Here is a 15,731-nt window from a genome sequence, read left to right as displayed (position 1 = left end):
AAAATAGGTCAGGGGGTGTAGCTCGGAGGTAGAATGTCCCTGGGTTTCATCTCCAGACCCACAAAAAATAAATTAATTAATTAAAATTAAAATAGGCAAGGGCAGGCGTCTTCGGTGGCCTAGCTCTCAGCTGGCTCCGAGGGCTGCAGGGGCTGGGACACGGGGCCCTTCAGCGTCTGCATCTCAGCCTCTGCCAACTGACCGCCTCCACTCAGCCACCAGCAGGGAAGATGGGACCTGGAAGCTTCCCTCCAGGGTGGCCGCCCCACCCTAGGAGCGGCTGAGCCAGCCACCTCCTAGGAGGAACTGAAATTGCCCTGGCCACTCATAGGCTGCCCCGGCCCCACTTGGGGTGGGGCCGGGGGTGCAGGAAGGATCCGAGGGTCCTGGCACACACGAGGGAAGGAGGCCGAGCCCAAGCGGGGTTACTGTGAGTCAGCCCGAGACCTGGGAGGTCGGCGAGCTAGTCCACATTAGCTGGGGTGGACGACCTGTGAACTTCGCTCTCAACCCGGCTCATAAAAAATAGGTCTGGGAGTATAGCCCGGAGGTAGAAAGCCTCTGGGTTCCACACCTAGTACCACCAAAAAAATAATAATAATAATTAATAAAAAAAATAAGTAAATAAATAGAGAAGCTGGAGATGGGCGTGGTGGCACACGCTTGTCATCCCAGCATTCGGGAGGCCGAGACCGGAGGATCGCGGTTCACGGACGGCCTCAGCTACTTAGTGAGGCCCTCCGCAACTCAGTGAGACCCTGTTTCAAAAAAAAAAAAAATAGGGCAGGGGGTGTAGCTCAGAGGTCGAATGCCCCTGGGTTCCATCCCCAGACCCGCAAAAAATCAAAATAAAATAGAGAAGCTGTGCATTTGGGCACGCCCCAGCCCGGTGTCGACCTTGCTGGCCATCCATCGGTGTCCTTGACCTTGCTGGCCATCCATCGGTGTCCTTGACCTTGCTGGCCATCCATCGGTGTCCTTGACCTTGCTGGCCATCCATCGGTGTCCTTGACCTTGCTGGCCATCCATCGGTGTCCTTGACCTTGCTGGCCATCCATCGGTGTCCTTGACCTTGCTGGCCATCCATCGGTGTCCTTGACCTTGCTGGCCATCCATCGGTGTCCTTGACCTTGCTGGCCATCCATCGGTGTCCTTGACCTTGCTGGCCATCGGGGAGGGTCTGGAGCCTGGGAGGCTTGCGGGAGGGCGCGGGCCCGAGGAGGCGTCGTCCCAGCTCGGGCCGCCAGGGGGCGCCAGAGCCCGCAGCCCGCGCGGCCGCGGTCCCCGCCCGGGATGCCCGGGCAGCGCGAGCGCGGGGCCGCTGGGGACGATGGAGTCCGCGCTGCGCGCCCCCTGCGGACCTTCTGGGGCCTGTAACGACCGGTTTGGAAGTGAATTATTATCAGCGGGGCCTCAGGCCACTCAGTCACTTCCCCCAGAAACCGGATTCCCCGGCTGGCGGAAGCGGGGGCGGCTCGCAGCTCCCCAGCCCCGGCGACTTCGGTCCAGATGGAGCCTGGAGCCTGGAGCCTGGAGCCAAGCCTGCCCACCCGCGGGCCTGCAGGGTCCCTTCACCTCTGCGCCTCGGCTCCTCCTCGCCTTCATACTGTGGTTGGGCAAAGTAAATCATTAATTCAGTGCCTGGCATTTAATACCCAAATACTTATTGTAGTAGTAGTTGTTGTTGTTGTTGTTATTATTATTATTATTATTATTATTGTTGTTGTTGTTATAGTTTATTTTGAAACAGGAGACTGAACCCAGGGCATTCCACGTGTGTGTGTGTATGCGCGCACGTGTGGGTTCATATGTTACTAGGAGTCGAACCCAAGGACATTCTGCCTCCAAACTACATCCTCAACCCTATTTTATTTTTATTTATTTATTTTAATTTTGTTTGCTTGCTTGTTTATTGCTGTACTGGGGATGGAACCCAGGGGCATTCTACCTGTGAGCTACACCCCCAGCCCTATTTCTCTCTCTCTCTGCTGTCCGCGAACCCCGATCCTTTCTCAACCTCCCAAATGCTGGGATGACAAGTGTGCGACACCACACTCGGCTCTTATTTTTATTTTGAAACAGAGTCTTGCTAGGTTGACGAAAGTTTCATCACTTGTGAGGCTGGCCTTGAATCTGTGACCCTCCTGTCTCGGCATCCACCACCACGCCCATCCCCATTCTACCTTTGAGCTCCACCCGCTCCTATTTGCTGATGGCTCGGGATCTTGTGAAATCTCTGTTCTCCAGCCTCGGGTCTGAGCCTTCCACTGCCACCACACCCGGTTCCTAATCTTATCCCTTCCGTTATCGCTGTCTTTTGTATTATCTTCCCAGGATACAGCTGGTTGAGAGCCGGGCCGGGCCTGGAGCCCAGACCAGCTGCCCCAGTCGCTCACCAGCTAGGTGGCCTTGGGCACACGGCGCCTCACTTTCCTCTTCTGAAAAAAAACGGCAGTGGGAATAGCACCTTTCCTTGAGGGCGGAAGGAGATGCCTGGATGGCTTCTGCTTCCGTAGATGGAGGCCAGATGGTAAAGACGGTCCTTCCCCTGGGCAAGGACTAGTGGCAGTTTTAGAGACCAAGGCGCTGGGAAGACAGGAAAAGGAACCCACAACCCACGCACGGGAAGGAAGAGAGGGACAAGATGGCGTCAGGCACCTGAGCTCAGCAAATTAGGCCCAAGCCCAGGAGCTGGACCGCGAGTTCTGACAGCTCAGGAGAAAAGAGGAAGGAGAGCTGGGCGTGGGGCACAGGCCTGAAATCCCAGCCCTTGGGAGGACAGCCTCGGCCTCGGCCACTTAGTGAGACCCTCAGCTATCCATGGAGACCCTGTTCCAAGATGAATAATAAAAAAATAGGGCTGGGGATGTAACTCAGAGGTAGAATGCCCTTGGGTTCCATTCCCAGTACCGCCAATAAATAAATCACTAAATAAATAGCTGAAAGGTGTACCTCAGAGGTAAAATGCCCCTGGGTTCAATCCCCAATACTAAAATGCGTAAAGAAAGCTAATTAGGAGCTGGACGTGGTGGCGCACGCTTGTAGTCCCCGCATTTGGGAGGCTGACACAGGAGGATCGCAGTTCGAGTACAGCCTCAGCTACTTAGGGAGGCCTTTTGCAACTCAGTGCGACCCTGTTTCAAAATAAAGAATTTTAAGAAACAGGGCTGGGAGCCGGGCGTGGTGGCGCACGCTTGTCATCCCCGCGCTTGGGAGTTTGAGACAGAAGGATCGCACGGGGTTCAAAGCCAGCCTCAGCTACTTAGTGAGGCTCTCAGCAACTTAGAGACCGTTTCCAAGTAAAATATAAAAAAGGTCTGGGAGTATAGCCCAGAGGTAGAAAGCCTCGGGGTTCCACCCCCAGTACCACCAAAAAAAAAAAAAAGAAAAAAAGAAAACAGGGCTGGGATGTAACCTGGAAGTAGAATGTCCTGGGTTCCATCCCCAGTACCAAAAAACAAAGAGGAAGGACACAGTTAAGTAATACTCTCCCATCTCTGGGCAGACCCGTGTCAGCCGAGGCCAAGGGCGCCGTTTCCTGAGCCCTCTGGAGTCCGTTGGTAGAGAGCGGTGGCTGGACACCCCAGAGCTCGGGACATCTCTGTTGGTTATCAACTACCGTGTACCCAATCACTCGCAAGCTTAGAGGCTTAAAGCAAACAAGCGTGTCTTAGCTCCTTGGGTTTTAGGGATTCAGATGCGATTGATTGCTTAGGGAGACTGTTGGGGCAGAGGGAGCAGGGTGAGACTAGTGGGGTGCAGCAGCCCGCACCTGTAATCCTGCTACTCAGGAGGCCGAGACAGGAGGGTCAAAAGCTAGAGGCCAAGCCGGGTAAGTTAATGAGACCTGTCTCGAAATGAAAAATAAAGCCGGGCGTGGTGGCGCACGCTTGAAATCCCAGCATTTGGGAGGCTGAGACAAGAGGATCCGGGCTCGAGGACAGCCTCAGCTACTTAGTGAGGCCTTCTGCAATTTAGTGAGACTCTGTTTCAAAATAAAGAATGAAAAATAGGGCTGGGGGTGTTGCTTGGAGGTAGAGTGCCCCTGGGCTCTAACCCCAGTACCAAACACACACACACACACACACACACACACACACACACACACACACACACACGTAGAAAGGGCTGGGGTGTACTGAGAGGTAGAATGTCCCCGAGTTCAATTCCCAGCACCACACACATAAAAAAAAGGAGGAGGAGGAGAACAAGAGCCAGACATGATGGTGACACCTGTAATCCCAGCATTTGGGAGACTGAGAGAAGGATCACAAGTTCGAGGCCAGCCTCAGCTGCTTAGTGCGGCCCTCCGCAACTGAGTGAGACCCTGTTTCAAAATAAAGAATAAAAAAGAGAGCTGGGGGTGTAGCTCAGAGGTAAAATGCCCCTGGGTTCTCTAGTACCAGGATGTAGAAAAGAAGGAAAGAAGGAAGGGAGGAAGGGAGGGAGGGAGGACTGAAGGAGCCAGCCAGCTGGGGGTGCAGCTCCCAGGTAAAATGCCCCTGAGAGTAGAGCATGGTGGCGCACTCTTGTAATCCCAGCATTGGGAGGCTGACACAGGAGGACCCAGGTTCGAGGCCAGCCTCAGCTACTTAGTGAGGTCTTCTGCAATTTAGTGAGACTCTGTTTCAAAATAAAGAATGAAAAATAGGGCTGGGGGTGTAGCTTGGAGGTAGAATGCCCCTGGGTTCCATTCCCAGTACTGCAAAATAATAATAATAATAATAATAATAATAATAATAATAAGGAACAGGATCTTGCTAAATCGCTGAGTCTCACTGCAATGCTGAGGCTGCCTGGAGCCTGTGATCCTCCCACCTCTGCCTCCCAAGTACTGGGATTACAGGTGTTCGCCACCATGCCTGGCTTCACTGTTGATTTATTAGTATTCTTGATTCTAGTTCGGTTTTGTTAATAGGTTTTGTTAATACCGATTGTTAATAGGAATATTAGTGGCAGCCGTCACTGTTGACCTGTCCATGTTGCCGCTGCCTCTGGCTCACTTTTGTTGATATCATCTTGATGGTAAGTAACTGTGAAGAGGTAGCGGCATCCATCTGCTCTTCTTGGTGGGGTTGTTGTTCCTAGGTCTGGGAGCTCAGAACTTGGCAGGCGCGGCGGCGTTTGGCAAGGCAGGAAGGAAGGGCGGTGGGACCTTCGCCCTTAGGACGGCCTCGCTGGTTTCCGGAGCCACCAGTCCTGCGTGGGAATTGGAGTCACCCTTTCTCTGCGGACCTCGGGGGGGGGGGGGCCTGCAGAGTGGGAGGAGCCCCCGGGCCCGCCCCCCGAGAAGAGGACTTTGCTGCTTCCAGGCTGGGGCAGCCGGAATCTTGGGCGCGGCCTTGGGAGGGCTATGGCTGGGCAGCCCTTTGCCAAACCAGAAAGAAGTCTCTGGGTGGGTGCAGCAGGAACCTGGGCTCCCGCGGGGTCGCTGGGCCCGCAAGAAGGAACTGAACCAGGAAGGAAACCGGTTTGGGCCTCAGAGAAATCTGACAGGCAGGGCGCCTCGCACCGTGATTAAAAGGGGAGGAACCGCAGGTCCCCGTTTAAGTCAGCAGAGCGCCCGTCTGGGCAGAGAGAGGGAAAGTACTTGTGGCTGGGTGCCGCACCGGGGCCAGAGCGCACCCCCCGGCCTCAGTCTCCCCAAGTGTAAAGACGATGGTGATGGGGGGCTCCACTGCTCCTTCGGGGCTCCCCAGTGCCCTCCGGGACCTTTAACACACCATTTCTGCCTTTTTTTTTTCCCTACCAGAGATAGTACCCAGGGTTGTTCTACCTCTGAGAACTACATGCACCCCGGCCCTTTTAATTAATTAATTGACTAATTAATTTATTTATTTACAGTACTGGGGATGGAACCTAGGGGCCTTCTACTTCCAAGCTATATCCTCAGCCCTGTTTTTTATTTAAAAAAAATTTTTTTGGGGGGGTCTGGGGATGGAACCCAGGGGCATTTGACCTCCAAGCTACACCCCTGCCCTATTTTTTAGTCTTTATTTTGAAACTGGGTCTCATTGAGTTGGAAAGGGCCTCACTAAGTAACTGAGACTGTCCGAGTAACTGAGACTGTCCGCAAACGGTGATCCTCTGGTCTCAGCCTCCCAAATGCTGGGATTACAGGGGTGCACTATCACGCCCAGCTTTATTTTTAAAATTTTATATACTTTTTTGGTGATGGGTATTGAACACAGGGTCATTTTACCTCTGAGGGACGCCTCAAGACTTATTTTATATTGAAATACAGGCTGGCCTCAAACCTTCAATTAGAGGGCGGGAACGGGGGGGGGGGTTTCTACCTTGGGCTATACTCCCAGACCTATTTTATACTTTATTTGAAAACAGGGTCTCACTAAATTGCTGAGAGCCTCACTAAGTGGCTGAGGCTGGCTTCGAACCTGTGATCCTCCCGTCTCAGCCTCCCAAGCTCTGGGATTACAAGCGTGCGCCACCACGCCCGGCCTATGGTTTTTATTTTTTTAATTTGCGCCCTGTCTTCTGTTTATTGCTGTGCCCCTGCGTGCAATTCCAGGCACATAGTAGGTCTTCAGTACATATGAAGGGAAGACACATTTTCGTGGTTTCTTCAAGGCCATCGCACTCCAACTCCAGGGATCGCGAGGGCCACCTGCGCCGTCTGGGCACCCCCAGGTTCTGGGGAACCCCTTCCCGCAGCTCCAAGGGCACCGGGCAGGGCTCAAGGCTGGCTCTCCAGCGACTGATTTAATACATTTACTAATTTAACCCTGCCAGCCACCCAGAAACTGAGTTCGCTTCTTTCATCCCATAGGTGAGGAAATGTAAGAGCGACGCGGGGCCCAGGGGCCTGCCGTCTGGGAAGGGTGGAAGTGGCCCCTCCAGGCCGGGGGCGTGGGCGGCCTGCTTCCTGTTGGGGGAGGGGGAGAGGAGCTGCCATTCCTCTCTCCCCTCCCTCCCCTGCGTCGGGGCCAGGCTGGCCGCGAGTCAGCTGCAGTCCAGATGAGGGGGCACGCACTGTCAGTCTCCACCCCACGACGCCCTAGAGAGAAGGTAAGCCGGCTGCAGCCCGTCGAGCCGGGGCGCGGCGAGCCCCGACGCCCGCGGTCCGGGAGGGCTTCCTGGAGCAGGGTGCACCCGTCTGGAGCGGGGGCCGGTGGCCGGGAAGCAGAGGGTAGCTCCCCCGCGCTCGGGTCCCTGCAGAAGTAGAGCTGAGGAGGGGGCCAGACCCGCATGGGGGAGTCGGGGCGCGCGGGCCCGCTCAGCGGGGCGGTGGGGAGTCGGGGCTGGGGCTGGGCCCCCGGCCCGGCGATGACGAAAGGCGCGGCCGCTGTTGCACCGCGCGGCCGGGCGGCCGCAGATAAGGCCCCGCGAGAGGGAGGCGGCGGGGGCGCGCCCCCTCGGGGCCTGGGCTCCGCCCACCGCGGCCCCGCCCCCGCCACGCGAAGGCGGGGTGGCTCTCGGGCGTCGGTGGGTGTGGCTAAAGAAGCCCCGCCCCGGACCGGCCCTTCACGGGGCCACGCGAGGCCGGTGGGCGGGGCCCGCGAGGCCACGCCTCCCGACGGGCCCGGCTCGGGAGCCCAGGATCCGGCCGCGGAGGCGCGGGTGGGCGGGGCCACGGCGCCCCACCCCCAGCGGGCGAGGGCGTGGCTCCGCGTGGCCCCGCCCCGGCCGCCCGCCCCGGGGCCGGGCGCCCGCCGCGGGTTCCTCTTTACATAACGGCGCGGGGCGGCATGGGCTCGGGGCGCCGCCTCCGCCCGGCCGCCCGCCCGGACTGTCGCGGCCCGCGGTGGCCTGGGCGGCGGCGGCCCGGGGGCGCGTCCTCCCGCGGCTGCCGAGCGCTGGCGGCGGAAATGATGAGGCGCTGGCCATCTTCCGAGCGCGGGTTTCCTGCCTGAGCCCCGCTCGGGACCTGGGGCCGGGCGCGACGCCATGGGCCGGCCGGGCCCGCTCGCCGTCCGTCGCAGGTAGGGCCGCGGCCGGGCGGGGGTGGGCCGGCGGGTGTGCACACGTGCTGCGGGGTGGAGGTGGCGGCGGCGGGGCGTGCGCACCCCGGGGCCGCCCCCGGCTCGTGCCTGGGGTGGGGGTCCCCGCCTGCCCCCGAGGAAGCGGAAGCAGCCCGGCCGGGGCCTTGCAGTGGGGGGTGAGCCCCGGGAGGGCAGTGGGCGCCGTGGCCAGCTTCGCCCTCTTCTGGGTTCCAGGCCATGTGGCTGAGGGGTAGCGCCTCCGTTCAGGAAGCCCCTCTCCACCCCATGAACGTGCAGGTGAATCGGGGGGCTCACCAGGACAGGGGGCCCCACAGCCTGGGTCTCTCTGGGCTGGGGTGCCCAGGGAATTCCCCACCCCTCAAAAATAAAAATAAAGAGGATGTTGGTTGTACAGGTCAGCACTACCTGGGAGAGTATTTTAGGGCCTTTAACGTCTGGTGCAGAAATCCCCTCCCTCCCTTCCCTCTGGCCAGGGATTTATTTTCAGAGGAAGGACTGCATTTGAGGAACTGGGGAGGGGGTTCTCCTTGCCTGTCCCCCTCTTTTTTTTTATTGAGTTTCCTCATTCTCCAGTTTCTCTTCCCCATTCCCGGGGCCACAGTGATGTAGATGGAGAGGTCACTGCTCGCAGCTGGGGGCCTCCAGGGAGGGGCAGAGCCAGGCTGGGCCTCCCGCAGGAAGTGAAATTGCGTGGCGAGTAGGGGGCTTCGGAACAGAGGGGCCTGGCCGGGTGACATCTGCGGGGCCATAGTCCAGCTTTGGTGACCCAAAGGCTGAGATCTGGGCCCGAGAAACAGGTGTCCCCTGCTGCCTGCCTCCGGTTGACAGTATTGCCGGCACCGTGGGCACGGCGTCTCCAGGGACATAGGCGCAAGTTGTTCCTGGATTTTCAGTCACTGACCTGGTGGCCAGAGTGTGAATGGCTTTGGAGGTCCCCAGAGGGGACTTGCGGGGCTGGGGACCCAGCCCCAGTGGGGGAAGAGGCACCCTGGGCGGGCTGGGCTCGGGGCCAGAGGCCAGGGCTCGCTGGGGAAATCGGAGGGTTTTAGTACACTTTGCTGAGCCTGTTCCCACAGCCCCCCTCTGGGAGGGAAAACCCTGAGCCAAGGGGGGTATACATTGCTACTACGGCCAGCCAGGGAGGGGTAGCCTGAAGTAGCAGCAGCGGGGTCTGAGGGCCGTCAGGGGCCCGGCTGAGCTCCCAGACTCCCTCCACCTCTTCCACCGCAGTTTTCCTCTCTGACAAGTGGGGTAATAACAGGTTTGCTGTACCGTGTGGCAGGAACAGGGGCTCAATCACAGGGCGTCGGGTGGTATTCTTATCATCAGTGTTATTGTTTCTGGGTGGGAAACGCTCCTCTGTCAGTTCCCTCCAGCACCTCCAGGGCACTGCCGGCTTTCCTGAGCCAGGGAGGATTTGGAAGCCCTGAGCAGAATGATGCCGTAGCACTTCCTGGCTGGGAGGCCTCGCTCGCCTGCTGGCCTCGGTCTTCTCATCTGTCAAATGGGTGCATTACAGACCTACTTTTTTTTGTGGCAGCGGTGCTGGGGATTGAACCCGGGGTGTTCGATCAGCCTGTTTTATTTTTGTTTTGAAATGGAGTCTTGCAGAGTCGCTGAGTCTTGCTAAGTTGCTAGGGCTGGTCTTAAACTCGCGGTCTTCCTGTCTCAGCCTCCTGAGTACTGAGATTACCACCACCCTGGCCCACGCCCTACTTCTTAGGCTCACCAGAACCATGAATGAATGAACCCGCAGAATATTTGCAGGGGCTATGTCAGGAGGAGGAGGAGTCATAGTGATGGGCCTTGTCTTTGTTGAGGAGGTTAGGTCTGCCGGTTTTCTTTCTTTCTTTCTCTCCTTCCTTTCTTTCTTTTTCGTGACACTAGGAATTGACCACATAGGCATTCTACCTCCATCCTACACTCCCAGCCCTATTTTTATTTTTATTTTGAAAGAGGGTCTCGCTAGGTTAACGAGAGTCTTACTACCTGCTGAGGCTGTCCTCGAACCCGCTATCCTCCTATCTCAGTCTCCCAAGTAAGTACTGGGGTGACAGGCGTGCGCCACCAAGCCTGGCCCAGATATACTTTGTAGGGTCATCAGAGCCATGAATATTTGGAGGAGAGCAGTGAGGCTCTCAACGTAGTGAGACTGTTTTGAAATTAAAGTAGGGATGGCTACGTAGCTCAGAGGCAGAATCCCCGGGGGTTCATGTCCCGGTACCAAAAAAAAGAGAATATTTGGAGGGGCTTGGTGGGGAGGAGTCATAGCGATAAGCTCTGTCTTCTTTGCTGGGGAGGTGGGCTCTGCCTGGTTTTCTTCCTTATCCCTTCACCCCCAAGCCTCAACCCGGGCTTAAGCTTCCTCCTCCAGAAGCAGAACTTTGAGGGAGAGCCGCCCAGGTGTGGCGCAGCCTGGGCCGCAGCCTCAGCCTGCGGGGCCTGAGGACGTTCTCCAGCTCTGGCCACAGCTTCCTCAAGGCTCGGGGGCAGAGCTGGAGGGACCTCCTCACCGTCAGGCCCAGGGCCACCTGTCCCTGCCAAAGGGAGGCGGGGAGCCCCCCCAGCCACGAGGGGCTCAATGAAGGGGGCCCCAGGGACCTGGCAGCAGACGCCTCCAGTCTGGGCCCAGACTACTCCCTTCGCTGAAAAGGTCTTCAGGGCCCAATTTATGCACCTCTGCCTCCATTTTGCCGTCTTCTTGAGGTCCTCCCGTGGCTGTGAGCCCTTGGGTGAGTCCCGTAACTTCTCTGAGGAAATTAAGTTTAGGTATTTGGAGCTTGGGCCTGGCACTCAATGAACAGGAGAGGTTATTATTACCACGAGAAGCTTCCGGTTACGGTCCCGCTTGGCCCCGTAGCAGTGGTGGGGCTTGGGGCCAGATGCAGGCCGTGCCAGCTTCTAGCTCTGAAGCCTTGGGCAGGCTCCCCGGCCTGCTGGGACCTGCCCCTCTCGGGAAGGACGACTTGCACTGCTGGTCGTGACTGCCCTGGCTCTGTGACCTTGGGTCTACCTGCCAGCTGCCGTGCAGAGAGGAGCATGCTCGGTGCCGCATGCTGTTAGCGCCCAATAGGTGCAAGGTACTGCTCTAAGTGCCCAAGAGCGGCCCAGCCGGCCCCCTGTTGCCGGGTTACCCAGGAAACCGGTCCCGGGGGTGGGGGGCCCTGTCGAGCATCTTGGCCTGCGGGGCAGGAAGCCACTTCCATCTGGAGGGGGCTGCAGAGAGTCCAGGGCCCATGCCAGATGCACTCCCGGCCAGACCCCTGGGCCCTGCACTGCACACGAGCCCCCTGAGGACTCTGCCCCCCCCCCAAAGAAGCGGCCCGGGAGGTCACTGGGAGTGAGGCCTGACTGGACCAGGAGCCCTGCGCCCAGCCTCCTGGCTTTAGGGACTGGGTCAGTCTGGGGCCGGGCAGTGGATCCTGGGCTCTTGCCTGGGCAGCCGTGCCTCGGGTTCAGGTTCTGGGGTTCCTCTGGTCACCGCTGATTGGGAGTCCTTGCCTGCAGTGGGCGCAAGGACACTTCCCCAGGGAGCAGCCCTGCCCCACCGGAAACCCCCGAGGCTGAGCAGATGGCTGGGAGAGAGATTTTCCCTCCCACGCTACCCTGTCAGGGGTCGGCCTGGCCAGGCTGCAGGCCTGAGCCCCTGGGGGCCCGCCCGGATGTCCCCCCCCACCCCCCGCCCAGGGCTACAGGGCAGGCGGCTGCTGCCCAGGACATGCGTCCCCAGGGAGCCCTGCGAGGGAGGAAGTCTGTGCCCAGTTAGCAGGCCTGAGTCACAGGGGGTGCTGGGGGCTAGATTGTCATCTGTCAGCGGGGAGGTGGGCACGGGAGGCCTGTGGCATGGGCTCTATCCCCTGGGGCTTCAAGCCTCTGGCCCTCTCCAGGAGGAGCCCAGAGGGCAGAGAGGGAGAGGGCCCCCGCGGTGCCCTGCAGCACTGAGATGGGGATGGGTGGGGGTGGGCTGGGGACACCGCCCCCTTGCTTTCCCTCCTCTGAGCCTCTCTGGGGCGGCTGGGTGTTGGGGGAGGGGTGGCAGAGGAAGCCAGAGGACATTTCCTGCTCTGGCAGACTGTGTTGCCCTGATAAACGTGGCCGGGCACTAGGTGACCCTAGAGAGGGCCGGCGGCCAGCGCTGGAGGGCAGCACGCCTCCGCTCTGGGGCCGGGAGCCTCGCCCCTTGCTTTCTGTGAGGTCTCTGCTGGAATCTCCTTAGTTAGTCTCCTTGGGCAGCGGGTGCTGTGGGTGGGTGGGAGGGAGCCTGGAGGCCTCCAGGGAGGAGGTGTCCCCTGAGGATGAGCTTCCTGCCCAACTTCTGTGCGTGAGCTGGGGCCTCTCTGGCTGGCCTTTTTTTTTTTTTTTTTTTTTTTTTGCAATGCTGGGGATCATGTGATCCTCCTGCCTCAGCCTTCCAAGTCCATTATGGGCTTGTGCCACTGCACCTGGTTAGCACTGGTAGTACTTTTTATTTTTGGTAGTACTGGGGATAAAACCCAGAGGCATTCCACCTCTGAGCTATGCCCTCAGCCCTATTTTTTTTTTTAATTTTGAGATAGGTTCTCACTAGGCTGTGAAGGCCTCACTAAGTTCCTGAGGCTTGCCTCGAACCTGTGCTTGTCCTGTCTGTCTCCCAAATCCTGGGATTACAGCTTGGAACCGACTCTTTGTGACCTCGCAGTTGAAGCAGTCTCCTAAGCCTGGCGGGTGCGTCCCACAGGTGGGCACAGCTTTCTCAGCCTCTGGGGTGCGGTCATTAAAGGGGACGCGTATTGTGTTCCCTAGATGTCTTCCTCTCCAGGCTGAAGGGGTGGGGAGAAGCTGCTGAGCCCCTGTCTCTGGTCATGGGCTGGAGGCCCCCAGCTCAGAGTTGACGGGATCCTGCCGCTCTCCCTGGCATAGCAGGCTCGCAGGGTGTGGATGAGCCTGCACGGGGACTCCGTGGCAGCCCCTGTAGGCACTCGGGGCCCTGAGGTGCAGACTCATCCCCGTCAGGGGCAGGGAGTGGGGTGCCAGGATGAGCAGGCTGAGTCTGCTTCTGTATCATTCTGGGCCTTACTGGGCTGTGGGATTTGGAGAAACCCCGGACACGCCTATATCCAGGAACTCCCTGCCCCAGAAGCCTAACTGAGCCAGGGCACAGGCCCCTGCACTGGCCCCTGCATGCCAGAGGTGGTTTGTCACCAGGCGTGGTGGCGCATGCTTATAATCCCAGTACTTGGGAGGCTGAGATAGGAGGATCATAGGTTTGACAGCCTCAGCAAAGAGTAAGACTCTTAACAATCTCATGACACCCTGTTTCAAAATAAAAATAAAAGCTGGGCAAGGTGGTGCACGTTTGTAATCTCAGTACTTGGGAGGCTGAGACAGGAGGAGGATCACAGGTTCAAGGACAGCCTCAGCAATGGACTCATCAACCTAGCGAGACCCTGTTTCCAAATAAAAGTAAAATAAGGCTGGAAAGCCGGGCATGGTGGTATATGCTTGTAATCCCAGCATTTGGGAGGCTGAGCCCGGAGGATCGCGGTTCGCGGACAACCTCAGCTACTTAGTGAGGCCCTTTGCAACTTGGTGAGACCCGGTTTCAAAATAAAGAATAAAAAATCGGGTTGGGAGTATAGCTTAGAGGTAGAATGCCCCTGGGTTCCATCCCCAGTACGGCAAAAAAAAAAAAAAGGCTGGAGATGTAGCCTAGAGGTAGAATGCCTCTGGGTTCAATCCCTAGTACCACAAAAATAAAAATAAAATAGACTGGGGTGCAGCTTAGAAGTAGAATGTCTCTAGATTCAATCCCTAGTACCATGAAAATAAAATAAAGTAGGGCTAGGGTATAGCTCAGAGGTAGAATGCCCCTTGGTTCAATCCCCAGTAACCCATGCACACACAAAAAAGGTGGTTTGTCTTTCTGCTGCCCAGGCTCCCAGAAGCCCCAGAGGCCAGGACAGATAGCAGTGGCCCAAAGCTTCTACCTCCCAATCCCTATGTTGGTCTAAGCTTCGGGACTGCCCCCAGCCTACCCCACCCGTGATGATTAGCCATTGCTTCCTGCCAGAGCTCCTCAGCCCCCAGCCTCAGCCGTCACGATCCCACCCAAGTCTTCATCTTCATCTGTTGCTGGCTCTCAGCAAAGCACTCGACACTTCTTCCCCGGCCAGGGACAGGAGCGGACCTTCCTGTGGCCCGGCCCCCTGGCTGGCCCGGGCAGTCAGCCCGGCCGCCCATTTCCTGCCTGGAGCTGCCCGAGCAGCCCCCTCTCCCTGAGAAGTCCTTTTGTTCTTCCAGGACACCCCCTGCCCAGCCGGGCCCAGAGGCTCAAGGCAGTCTCGGCAGGCCTGTCTACTCTAACCACAGCACTGAAACGCAGCCCCACGCCCCACGCCGAGCCCCCCCAGGCAGCGGCTCCGAGAGCGCTCAGCCGGGCTGGAAAGAAACAGCAGCCCACAGAAGCTCGCCCAGCACGGGCGCTGAGGCACATGCACCCAGGCTGTTGGCTGCCCAGCGTCACTGGGATGCCTCTGAGTCCCCGGCGTCTGTGGAGTTGGACACAACTCCAGAGACGTCTCAGTGCCCGCCTGCCCTGTCCAACCCTGGAGGGATGTCTCTTGACATCTTTACTGCTGTCATCCAAAACGACTGACCACGCAACCTAGCGGAAGGGAGATGTATTTGCTGTCAGTGTTTTGGATCTCAAGGTGTGGTGGGAAGCCAGAGGGAGAGAGCGGAGCACACGAGGCAGCAGCGAGGGATTCAGAGACACGCCCGCAGGCCCTAGGCCACACCCAGAGAACCGCCTTCTCCATCCTCACCACCAGCCCGGTGGCCAGCCTGTAAATCCATCGCGATGGGCTTGTCCACTGATGGGTTAGAACCCTCATGACATACGCACATCAACTCTGGACATCAGAACATGAGCTCAGCCAGCCGCGGGCACGCTTGTCATCCCAGCACTCAGGAGGTGGAGACAGGAGGATCGCGGTTCGCGGACAGCCTCAGCTACTTAGTGAGGCCCTCTGCAACTCAGTGAGACCCTGTTTCAAAAGAAAGAATAAAACATAGGGCTGGGGGTGTGTGGCTTGGAGGTAGAATGTCCCTGGGTTCCATCCCTAGTGATGCACAGAAAGAAAGAAAGAAAGAAAGAAAGAAAGAAAGAAAGAAAGAAAGAAAGAAAAGACAGACATGAGCTCAAGCCAGACGTGGTGGTGTGGTGGCACAAGCTTGTAATCCCAGTAGTTGGGAACTGAGACAGGAGGATCCCAGGTTTAAGGACAGCTTCAGCAAGTAGTGGGACTCATAAACCTAGTTTCAAAAATAAAATAGGAATGCCGGGTGTGGTGGCGCACGCTCGTAATCCCCGCGCTTGAGAGGCAGAGACAGGAGGATCGCGCAGGTTCAAAGCCAGCCACGCGGGCTGGCTTAGGAGACCCTGTTTCCAAATAAAAATGTAAATATGGGTCTGGGAGTGTAGCCTGGAGGTAGAAGGGCTTCCAGGAACCCCAGTACCACACACACACACACACACACACACACACACACACACACAAATAGTAATAAATAAATAAATAAAATAAAATAGGAGCTGGGCATGGTGGCACACACTTGTAATCCCAGCATTTGGGAGGCTGAGCCTGGATGATTGTGGTTTGTGGACAGCCTCAGCTACTTAGTGAGGCCCTCTGCAACTTAGTGAGACCTTGTTTCAAAATAAAGAATAAAAAATAGGGCAGGGGTGTAGCTCGGAGGTCAAATGCCCCTGGGTTCCATCCCCAGACCCGC

Source organism: Muscardinus avellanarius (genome assembly GCF_963383645.1).
Source record: "Muscardinus avellanarius genome assembly, chromosome: 21".
In the NCBI taxonomy this organism is placed as follows: domain Eukaryota; kingdom Metazoa; phylum Chordata; class Mammalia; order Rodentia; family Gliridae; genus Muscardinus; species Muscardinus avellanarius.
The sequence above is the reverse complement of the archived record's forward strand: the minus strand, read 5'-3'. Positions refer to the sequence as shown.